Genomic DNA, 8,964 nt, shown 5'->3' with positions numbered 1-8,964 from the left:
TAATAAATTGCTTACCTTAAACCGGTAGAATGGTAGAAGCACACATGATTTAATAAACATAACAACTATATACTAAGCTAAACTATAAGAGTACAAACAGTGTACTAATCATACGTTACTTTTTTTAAATCATACCTTGTTACAGTGTAGATAATACTACAAACGTACAGATAGTATATAGTTGACTGGAATTGACCAAAGTTTGTTCTTTTTTCAGTGCTAAGAATTCAACATTTACAACGCTAACGATGTAATAAACTCTGTTTATTGAGAAATATATGAACACATGATACGGAAAACCAAAATGTGCAAAACATAGATGTCTTATTCAACAATTAGGTAATTACCAACTCATACACTAGACTTCTAACCTAACTCTGAAGTATGATGGAGTTGTCTATCTTTGTCCTAATCCCAGCACCCAATGCCAAATACCTTCCACCTGTCAATCGAAGAATTAGTTTATCTTTATGGACTCATTAAATATTAGAAAAGGATTGCAGAAAAATCTTCCAATGTTACAAAAACAAATTAATAACCTTTCGTGCACAATGGAAGGCTTTAAAACGAAAAAACAATTTAGTCGGAAAAATCATATACATATATAACTTATATGGTTTGTCAATAAGTTATTACAAGTTGGTGTAGGTCTGTTGACTTTTTCTTTTGCGATCTCACGGTAATGACCATGTAGCATATTTGATTTGTACACTTATTATGTCTTTCCACTTTACTGTGGAAAGACCTATTGTATTTCTTCTGACTATGAGGTCTTTCCACTTTTCTGTGGAAAGACCTATTGTATTTGTTCGGATTATTATTATTATTATTATGTCTTTCCACTTTTCTGTGGTAAGACCTATTGTATTTGTTCTGATTATTATTATTATTAGGATGTATTTCCACTTTATCTAATTCCTATTGTATTTCTTCTGATTATTTTTTTTTCTTCCGCCTAATTTTGTTCTTGCGATAAATATTTGTTTCCCAATATGTCGCTTAGATATTTTTCATATTGTATCGTATAGTTTATGCGATTTTAAATTTCACCCTGCTTAGACAAACAATTTACTTTGTAAGAGTTATCTCCCCGAACACTGTTTTATAAAATTGGTCATTATATCCTTCGCAGGATTTGTCCTATGTTGACCGAAGCGATATGAACACTCCATATGAGAGTTATTTCCATTTATGCATTTGATATAAGTGATATGCATTTCTAAAAATATAGTATATATATCAATACACATAATTAACAGCGCCTGGTGATGTTTCATAGCCTGACCGGTTTCGGTCCAAAAAGGACCTTCATCAGAGGCAGAATGGTGGATTAATGTTTGCACCCTATTTATATAGATATGGTAACCGGCGGTTGAGTTAACCGGCGGTTGAGATTTAACCGGCGGTTGAGTTAACCTGCGGTTGAGTTAACCAGCGGTTCAGATTTAACCGGCGGTTCAGAGTTAACCGGCGGATCAAAGTTATCCAGTGGATAAATATGTATCTGGTTGATGTCTAAACAGGTTAAATTATCCTTTCAGTGAAAAATCCTCGTGGGGTTTCCATGGTTACAGTTATCTATATTTAGCTAATGTACACGTTACAGTAAACTTTATGACATGTTACGGTAAACATTTATTTTGACATTATACGGTAATGTGACCTAATGATATAACCATACTTGGGCTTTAGCATTGGGTAAAGGGTGTTTTAATAATTTAAGAAGTACATGGTAATCATTTAGTCTTGATCTTTGGCTTATGATACACCTAAATATCAAGTCTTGGAATAGTATTTCATGGTAGTAATGTGATCTTGATATTTGGCTTATGATACACCTAAATATCAAGTCTTGAAATTGTACTTCCTAGTAGTCATGCAGTCTTGATCTCAGGCTTATGATACACCTGAATATCAAGTCTTGAAATAGTAATTCGTGGTTGACATGCAGTCTTGATCTTTGGCTTATGATACACCTAAATATCAAGTCTAATAATAGTATTTCATGGTAGTCATGCAGTCTTGACGTTTTAGCTTGTGATACACCAAAACATCAAGTCAAAACTATTACCCCCCCCCCCCTAACCAAACAAAATTTGGTTTAAGGGGGGGGGGGTCTGATTGAGAATGCTTCATTTAAGCCTTTAGTACTCCTTTTAAGATCAAAGGTAGACGAATATTAATCCTCAGTGTTAGAAAGTTTTCAACACCTTAAGTTTGTAATGTAGGTATTACATATATACATCAATGTCAGGTAATCGCTAGGCTTACGTTTAGAGCTCTTATGTCAGTGAAAAATCAATAGGCAATATAGGAAAGGTGTACTGACATAAGAAGTCTCTAAACACATTAACTCCAAATGGAGCTTTCGTTAGTAGAAGCCATATTAACTATGTGTATCAGTGAGAGAAATGTGAAAGCATAAAAATATAGTATATATACCAATACACATAATTAACAGCGCCTGGTGATGTTTCATAGCCTGACCGGTTTCGGTCCAAAATATGCATTTCTACCTTGTTAACCTTAAATTATAGAGACCTAGGATATTTTGATTTGAGGTCCTTGATACAAAAATAAGAAAATCAGGTCAAGGTGAAAGGTCAAGGTCAAGTTCAAAATTTTGACTTTTGCTTATTTTTGCATTTTCTCCAACACTTTTAAAGATATATATATCTATAAAAGAACAAGTGCAAAATGTTTGCTATACTGTTGTTAAGATATCTTATATTTGGTCTGAAACAATCCAATTGCATCTTATTAGAGTTACTGTCCCTGAAATGTTTAATTATAAGGTTAATTGTTTATTACTTTAACTTGGTCCATTATAAAGCCATATGACCTTTAACAAAAGGTCGGATGACATCTGACGTTGAAAAATAACAACCGGAAGTCACATTGAAAAAAACACCTATTAGTTGTGGAGTTATAAATACCGCAAATTCTGAAGAAGTGGCATTTTATCTATTCAGACAAATCACACGACATGCGTGCATAACCGTAAATCTTAGAAACCTAAAGATATTCAATCATTGTAACAGAAACCATAGATGAAGTTACCTATCGTATTAAACAAAATGTGTTTTTTTCTTTTTCAGAATTTTGCGGTATTTATAACTCCACAACTAATAGGTGTTACTATGTATAGCTTGCTGTCAGAAAGGGTAATCCACCCGATCTGTACGATCTGTCCGATCAATCAAAGATGTGTATATACTTTAGGGCTGACGAATTGGTTACTTGAGTTTGACTCGAACTTGACTGATCGGTAGCTGATCGATAACCACTGATTGATCGTTAAAATAGTAAGACTTATATTGCAAGTACTATAGTTGAATAACTCTTCGTCTTGTGGACTCTGGTTGATAGTTGTTTTAATCGTACCACATCTCCTTCTCCTTTTTAAATGGTGCGACAAGATACACAAAAACAATTTGTTCCTAGTTTTTGTTGTTTTCTTCCTAAAGGTTGAATATCTCTTTAACACTTTCCCCCTCCCTTTTCACAAGGTATCTTTCTGAGTAATATAAACTGACAGCTGTATTTTTTTAGTTTAATATAGTCAGGTATAAGATTTTGCTGTATTCTAGTAGAGTTTAAAGTTTTTTTATTATCATTTTTACACGATATACAGCAACACGTTCATTTCAAAGACGACACCATATGCATTCGACATATTTGTTTTCATTTTATAGGTAGCAAAGGTTCGACTGTATAAAATGGTTGTAAGTATAATTATATAGCTGAAATATATAATTTTTTATTTATCATTTACTTATTTGATGTAATGATATTGTAGTTTAAAAGTAGTTTCAAGACAACACCTATTCTGGGTGTTTTATATTTGTGTGTTATAGTACTTAATTGTGCTTATATAATGAGATGTTTTTTTCTATACCCTAATTTGAATCATAGTTTATTCAAATTGCAAAAATGATCAAAATTAAAATCAATTTAAAAATGTGTGATGAATAATGTCATGCATATATATGTTCTCAGAAAAACTCAGTAAGAAACTACAATACGTACAATAAACGTTTTAAAAGTATCATGATATTCATCGCAAATACCTATGTTAGAAGTTTATAACATTGTTATGATAGATAAAGCGACCAAATGACGAGTAATTGAAAAGATGTCTTTTTACACAATACAAAACATTGGATACCGACCATGAGCTATAAAAGACTATCAATTGGCTAGATGTTAAAAAGTTCAATTAATGAACCATCAATAAAGGTAGCCATTTATGGCAACAAACACTTGATCAGAGGTTCACGATGAAATAATTGAAAATTTTTAACACAACCGTTTTGATGATATACCGGATTTAAAACAAATGCAAATACATGTACAACTTTAAATTTATATGTGAACGAGTTGTGTAATCTTAAATTTTAGAATTATGTTCCTCCGACTGGAATGTGGGAGGTATCATACTTACGAAATAACCAGACATTTGAATTTACTACAGAATTGGATTTTGCTGGAGGGATAATTGAGGGTCGTGGATTTCATGACGACCATTTGTTTAACGTAAATGGCTACTGGTATAAAAATAACGGAAGAATACAATTTCTTAAGCAGTACCAGGAATTACACATGGAGCATTATCAAGGGTATCTATTGAACAACTTAACTGCTTCTGGGTATTTTGGCAATGCTATAAATTTCCGTATTACGCACTTTCAGAGTTGTTTAAACTAAAGAATTGTTTTTTGATTACACAACATCTCATATATCGTTCTACGAGTTATAAACACTTATATCTAATTAATTTACACTATATTTACTGACTAGAGGTGTGTAGTATATAAAGATATAAAATAGCACGTACTTAAATATAGGAATATATATAAATCAAATTTTCTATTAAAATGAGGATGCATAATGGGAAAAAATGAAGTCCAGCTGGATTTGATACATTGAAACAGCAAGCCATACAAAAAAGGAAACAACTGTGGTTCTCAAAAGTGTGAAGAATTTTACTCATTTGCCTGTTTTAAAAAAATGCTAAGTTTCTTACAAAACTATATATCTACCTATCTTGTGTTGTAAAACAATTTCACTACACAGCAAAATAAAGGCAACAGTAGTATACCGCTGTTTAAAACTCATAAATCTATGGACAAAAAACAAAATCGGGGTAACAAACTAAAACTGAGGGAAACGCATTAAATATAAGAGGAGAACAACGACACAACATTAAAATGTAACACACACAGAAACGGACTAAGCATTAGACAAAATCCGATGAGAACAACAAACATAACATCAAAACCAAACACATGAATCTGGGACAGAAAAGCACCGTGACACGTCCCACAGCGATGCGAATTCACACTCAAATGCAAGAGAAAACAAACGACACAACGGAAACACAACGTAAAAAAGTTACACACATAGAAACGAACTATGATATAACAATGGCCATTTTCCTGACTTGGTACAGGACTTTTTTAAAGAAAAAATGGTGGGTTGAACCAGGTTTTGTGGCATGCCAAACCTCGCACTTTAATGGCAATGTTAAATATAACATCAAAATGACAACATAATATTACAGGACTACAATACAAATAAATAAGAGAACGTATTAGGCAAAGAAACACATGAATATAGATAACAAAAGGCATCAGGTTTAAAATCCAATACGCCAAAAACGCGCCTCGTCCACATAAGACTTACCAGTTACGCCCAGATATAAAAGTTCGAAAGTAAAAAAAAAGTACAAAGTTGTACAGCACTGAGGATCAAAATATTCGCTATTCAATCTGTTAGTAGTTGGTTTATATTCAAATTAAAATAACAATAATAATATTCGAAAAAATTAAAAACTGATACTCATAGTTAATAGGAAGGCAAATAAATGTAGAACATTGTTGTATGACCCCTTCAAGCAGTCGAAACACAGAAGTAATAATAAATAACACACGCCGAGGTGTATCAACTAGAGGACAAATCACCATTTGCAGGTTACTGCTGGAACACTGAAATACAAAGATTAAATGTTCACTATAATGGTACAATCAAAATTGTCTTTTTAGACCTATAATTTTCGTAACCGCATTTTCAATCCGGTTTTGGTTAAAATAATATTACGTTTGGTTAAATAAGCTCTTCATCAGAAGTAAAACTTTTAATTTTCAAATGTTATGGCCCTGAGATTCCTGCATAGAAACTTACTTAACTGTTATGATGTATCTTTCACATGGTTATGTTACAATACTGTCTAAGGTTACGGTGAAGATTTTCGCTTATTTAAACGTTAAACTTACTGCCTTTGTTTTCACCTGCTATAAGTCAAGAGCCTGTTCTTAAAATGTTGTCTTTTGTAAGTTTTTTTCTTTTTTTTTATCTGGATGGAATCGTTAGTTTGTCTGTTATAATTGTTTACACTAGTCGTTTTCGGGCGCTTTATAACTTGCTGTTCGATGTTATCCTGTGTCATATGCCTTATTTTGGCCAATAATTGTTTACATTTATACATTGTGACTTATATGGAGTGTTGTCGCACTAGTACTCTAACCACATCGTTTTATTTATATTGACCAATTATCCTTTAAAAAAACATTAATTCAATACAAAAACCGTTGTTTAGAGAACAATTGAAGGTCTTTCCAGATCAATTTTCAAAGTTATTGAAAAAAAGCTAGTTGTTGTTTACTCAAAATCAATATTGGCATCTAATCATAGGTTTCTTCATACTGATGGGACAAATGAGTGGTTTCTGTATACTTTTGACAGAATATTGGAGATCATAAACTACTTCTGGTGAGGTTAATGTCACTTCCGGTCTTATATGATAGCTTCTTTTACACTGATTTCATAAACATATACTTCCTATATAGTTTTTTCCTGTAAACCAGGAGATAATTGGCCACTTATGGTTTATAGAAAGTCACTTCTAGTCTTGAGTGATAAGATTATGTATTTAAATTACAAAATATATTGATTCCGAGTACTTTTTCATGAAAAATGTGCAAAAATGGCAACTTCCGGTTTTCACAAGGTCACTTCCGGTTGTCATTTTTTAAGTTCATATATCACCCAACCTTTAATATCAGGTCATATGGCTTTATAATGAAGCAAGTTGAAGTAATAATCAATTAACCTTAATACGCCGTTTCAGGGGCACTTACTTCTATAAGATGTCATTAGATTGTTTCAGACTAAATGTAACATATCTTCATTACAATAAAGCAAACCTTTTGCACTAATACTTTTATACATATATTTTAAAGTATTGGAGAAAATTCAAAAACAAGGAAAAGTTGATAGCTTGACCTTTACCTAATCAATGATATTTTTAAACTCATAAATGCACGACAAACATATAACGATGCTACACAGAATAAGAAAACAAAACACATTCTGACAAACAAGATTTCCTACAACACAACATAACATATCAACGTCTGAACAGCACGAACTTCACTAATACAGGAACGAAGGATAACAGAGAGACAGTCAAACACATAAATCGAAAACAAACTGACAACGCCATGGTTAAAAATGAAAAAGACAAACAGACAAACAATAGTACACATGACACATCATAGAAAACTTAAGAATAAGCAACACGAACCCCACCAAAAAATAGGGGTGATCGCAGGTGCTCCGGAAGGGTAAACAGATCTGCTACACCTGTGGCACCCGTCGTGTTGCTTTTGTGATAACAAATACGGTTAATAGTCTAAAATACCGTTTTTGATTTCAAGATTGGCAACTATCATGATGTTCGTTAAAGCAGGGCAACCCTACATTTTGTGGATCATTTAAATGTTAGCTACTTCTGACAATAGAAGCTATATTGCTACATCCCTCTTCCGAAACTAAGTGTGCAATATGTAATACTGTACAGTGCTAAACTGTACTGGAGTAAGTTAACATGAAACACAGAACAATTAATACTTTGGTTTGTAGCATTTACCTGCATTGTACTAATCATATCGTATATCTCTCAATTATAAACAATCCTAATAATTGATGCTCGAACAATTTATATCTTGTTGTTCTTAGTAACAAAATGTATGTTTAATGAATTAAAAACAACATGTACATGAATCCTATCAATAACACAAAACATGGCTTATAATCGTCACATTTGTAATATTAATCAATCTTAAGAATATGCATTAAATATTTGATGTTTGAACATTGACATGTCTGCAGCGCGAGTAACAGCATTGAGTATGAATTCAATCTGTTCCTGTTAGTTTTGGCACTCATTTGTTTCTGTAAAACCAAAACAATTTTTTTTAAAGTTTATAACGATTATTTCAATATGGTTTACAAAATTAATGGATGGCCTTGCCATGGCTATTATTAATTCAGAGAGTTAGAAACTTATTTTTGTTTGAATATCTGAATATAATAATAAAAAGGCACACTCACAACATGCAATATAAACATTAAATACACTAATGTTGGAATCTATACTTCTATAACATAAACATGATCAATATCGGTTTCGACAAGAACAGAAAATTGATCAAAATATGATGAAAGGGGTGTGATTCCATCAAAACAGGCAAACAACTATATTTATACGCAAGCGAAAACGACAAAACAGTTATCCCATGAGAACAATGTCGATATCGATTGTGTCTTTTGCCACAATCACACGGTGTGACAACTTTTGGAAATGATCGACGTTATAAAGGTATTTGTCAACCTCCATCAACATTTTACTATTCTAAAATGCATGACTAAGGTGTCTGCAAATTTTCAAAATGTTTCTGCTATTCAGACCAAATTATTTTCAAATTATTGTGAGACCTTATGAGATACATAATTGAGGTGTTTACATTTTTTATAATTGTTTACAAAATAATGTTATGATTTTGCAGTTTAGAAATCATTGGAACAACCACATAAATACGTTAGGGTTGTAACTCTCATAATGATCATAATATACTATTGGTAGTTTAAACTTCTGCCCTATTCTAGAGTTTCCCTTGGACA

The sequence above is a fragment of the Mytilus edulis genome, chromosome 14 (assembly GCF_963676685.1).
Source record: "Mytilus edulis chromosome 14, xbMytEdul2.2, whole genome shotgun sequence".
In the NCBI taxonomy this organism is placed as follows: domain Eukaryota; kingdom Metazoa; phylum Mollusca; class Bivalvia; order Mytilida; family Mytilidae; genus Mytilus; species Mytilus edulis.
The sequence above is the reverse complement of the archived record's forward strand: the minus strand, read 5'-3'. Positions refer to the sequence as shown.